The sequence below is a fragment of the Ailuropoda melanoleuca genome, chromosome 10 (genome assembly GCF_002007445.2).
Source record: "Ailuropoda melanoleuca isolate Jingjing chromosome 10, ASM200744v2, whole genome shotgun sequence".
In the NCBI taxonomy this organism is placed as follows: Eukaryota; Metazoa; Chordata; class Mammalia; order Carnivora; family Ursidae; genus Ailuropoda; species Ailuropoda melanoleuca.
In genome coordinates this window covers 84,818,422-84,822,345 of record NC_048227.1, presented here as the reverse complement: position 1 = coordinate 84,822,345, position 3,924 = coordinate 84,818,422, and positions in this window count along the sequence as shown.

Sequence of the window (3,924 nt, the reverse complement as noted above, 5' to 3'; positions counted from 1 at the left end):
TACTGGGATCCTTTACTAAAGGCGGCTGAGAGATCTCACAGTATTTTGGTGACCTTGGCTTTGGCCTTGCGCTTTTTTTTTTCTTTATCTTTTTTTTTCTTGAGTGGTGCAAATGAAGAAGTTTTATGTTAGAATACAAGAAAATTGAGATAACTATTTTCTTGAATAAGCACATTGCTGTCATGCCATATTGGATCAGAGTAAGTATGCATGTACCCTGCAGACAGATATTCACACCAGCTGCCTCCCACCTCTACATAACTGAGACTTAAGAATTGGAAGCTTTCCCACAAAAATATCATAATTGGCTCAAAGCACACAGTCATCCAGCCAGTTGTTGTTCTTGTTCATTGTGTAAGCCACCTCCTTCTCATTCAAACTAAAACAAAATCAAAAGGAGGAAGGAGAAGCTGGGCCACTTCTTCCATGCTTAACCTTGCTCATCTATTTTTAGCCTTAGTCAAATTTGATGCAGAGGCAATGGTTCCAATTTTATTGCTGAAAAAAAAGAGTACTAAAATCAAGATATTAGAAATAAAATTTAGATAAGGTTAAGGACTCCATTTCCTACTTCCATACAACATATGGAATTTCCTTGGAATCCTAGCCCTTTTATCTTTGCCTTTTCACACCATTTCTGAAGGAGAGAGAAAGGGAGAAAGCCTATCTAATGAGCAAAAGATGGATGGTGACACAAAGCCCTCCCCTAAGATGTTTCCAGAAGGAAATATGAAGAGCTCTAGGAAACCATGGGAGTCACTATGCTCTGTACATCCACACTTGGCTTCCCATTCTTTAATTTCTCTGATCAACCCGTGCTCTCTGAAATAAATTTCAAAAAAAGTATACCTATACCCAAGGTTTCCTTCCCCCAAACTTCATCACCCACTTCATACCCAGGTCTTTGCAAAACTGAGTAAAACAGGGGCGCCTGGGTGGCTCAGTCGTTAAGCATCTGCCTTCAGCTCAGGGCGTGATCCCGGAGTTCTGGGATCAAGCCCCACATCAGGCTCCTCCGCTATGAGCCTGCTTCTTCCTCTCCCCACTCCCCCTGCTTGTGTTCCCTCTCTCACTGGCTGTCTCTCTGTCAAATAAATAAATAAAATCTTTCAAAAAAAAAAAAACTGAGTAAAACACAGCAACAATCCAGGTCATCAAAGGTAAATAATTTATACCCTTGAGAAAAGGGACAAGCCAGTCTTCAGGGCTGGATCAGAATAAGTGGTCATTGTTTCAGTGTTCTAGTTCTGTTTGCATTTTTGCTTGATATGTGTACCTGTCTTCTAAACTCTTGAGGTCAACTAAGTCCTCTGAGCCAGAATTAGCCTGATCTGTTAAAGTCACTTTAAGTAAATACACTCTTAAACTATGCCTATTATCTCTATGTACCAGTTTCTTCTAGAAATAGCCTCTCCTATGCCCAGAGGTTTACTTTGAGGAATAGCAATAATTGTGATTATAAAGAATTTTGACAAAAGGGAATACTAATGCAAATAATGGTATGAATTATTAAATGCTGTAGATCTGCTCTCCTATTAAACTATTCCCAATTATCAATATTAATGTTTTCTCAAATAGGTATCATCATAATCTGTTTTCAGGCCTTTAGTTTAACTTTTATATTATTTCCATAATCTACAAAGCAGTCATATAAAAAATCAGAATTCTGTTCTTCAGTGACCCCTGAACTTCCTGCTTACTCTAACCTCTGTGCCTTCTTTGCTCATACTGTTGTCTGACCTCAGCATCAACACAGACGTGGACCCCAATAATTGAAATAGGATACTTCTTTCAAGAGATATATCAATTATCTTTTCTAAGACAGACATCCCTGGACTCATAACATTCAATACTCTTTTACCTCTGTGTGCTCACCACATGGCTATACCAATGTTTTCCAAACTGTGGGTCATATTCTCTTAGCAGGTCATGAGATCAATTCAGAGGGTTTCCACCAGCATTTTTTGAAAACTGGAAGAGAAGAGAAAGTATCAGAGTGCATTCCATATAGAAATTAAGTATTATTTTATAAAACATTATTTTTGTAAAATTTAGTTTACACACACATGCACACACAAATATATATATACATACAGAGTCATGTTGTATAGTCCATTTCTCATCGTGGTTGCAAGCCAAAAATATCTGGAAGCCACCTGCCATATCATACCATGAAGTATTTGATTTATACGGGCTGTCTTTCCACGGTTTTCTCACCTCAGGGAGAGCATTTTCTCTCTCCAAGTATATATTAAATTCTGCAAAGACAGGCATCATATCTTTTATCTTTTATATTTCTTCCAGTGATGCTACCATCAAGAGTGTTTTGCTTACATGTTCCATACCTACTCATATATTGAGTTTTGGTGTAAAAATGCACCAAACTAAAAAACCTAGGGAGGAGGAGGATTGTGCAACAAAATAACAAACACAAAGGGAACAAATAAAAATCAATTATTAGCCTAAAAACAAAGAAAACAAAAAAGATAGGTAAGTTGTATTTTGTTTTCGTTCCTTTCATTTTGGAAGGGGAGTGGTCCCCTCAGATCCCCAGAAGATAGAGGGATTAATGGAGGCTAAGTTGTCAAAGAAGCCTTCATGGGGAAGCCATGAAGATCAGTCTTATAAAAGGGCATGAAAGCTGGAGCACCTGGCTGGTTCAGTTGGAAGAGCATGTGACTCTTGATCTCAGGAGTCATGAGTTCGAGACCCACGTTGGGTATAGAGATTACTAAAAAAATAAATAAATAAACTTTAAAAATTAATTGATAATAAAAGGACATGAAACAAGAATGAGTACAGAGGCTACAGAGGGAAGTGAGGAAGCCATAGAGACTCTGGTGTTTGTTGGGTAGAGTTGGAAAGTGGATCACAGTGGGCCCAGTACAGCAATGGACACACAGTTGATTATAGTCCAGACCTTGATAACTGGTACAGAAGCTAGAACTAACCCTCCATCTCTCCCTTGCTTTCTTTTTCCTGATAGTACTTACTTACTATCATACATATTTTTAATTTTTATTACAACATGGTATATTTTATTTTTAGTTTATTTACTTGGTTACTTTCTGTCTTTCCTCACTAGAATGGAAGTTTCAAGAGAGTGAGGATTTCCCCGTGGAATCCTCAGTGCAGGGGCCCCTGGTGGGCTCAGTTGGTGGAACATAAGACTGTTGATCTCATGGTTGTGAGTTCGAGCCCCATGTTGGATGTGGGGATTACTTAAAAATAAAATCTTAAAAAAAAATATATCCTTAGTGTCTAAATCAGCACCTAGCATATAGTAAGTGTTTCACACATATCTGTGGAATTAAAGAACACATAGAAGAACACCTAAAAGAAACAATCCAAACCAGACCTAAAAAAAAAAAAAAAAAAAAAGGGCTTTCTAAACTTTCTAAACCCACATTACTATGCTGTTGGTAGACATAACATCCTTCCCCAGTAGCTAAAATATTTAAACCAAAACAGGTGTCTCTTTTTCGAGGCCATCTTTTACAGCAAGGATCCAATTCATAGCAGTATGTTCTTCAGCAATCACAGTGGCCAGGCAACTATCAATTTCTACACCTTGTATTTCTGATATCTCCTCTGGAAGTAGCACTGAAAATTCAGATATGAATCACCTAGATTTCATCTTCAGGATCCTCCATGCTTTTTCCCAATTAAATCAGTATTTTTCTATGCTGCCAGTCCAAAGCACAATTTAACCACAGTGCGTTAGTCCTTCTTTTGGCTGTCTGCAAGGTTTGACTTGGATAATACAACACTGGCCCTCTCTAAATACCTCTTTTAATTCTGCACTAATTATCTATCTCTGTCTAACAAATTACCCTGCAATCTAGCAGCTCAGAACAACACACATGTATTATCTCACAGTTTCTGTGTCAGGAATCTAGGCATGGCTTTGCTGGGTCCTCAGGC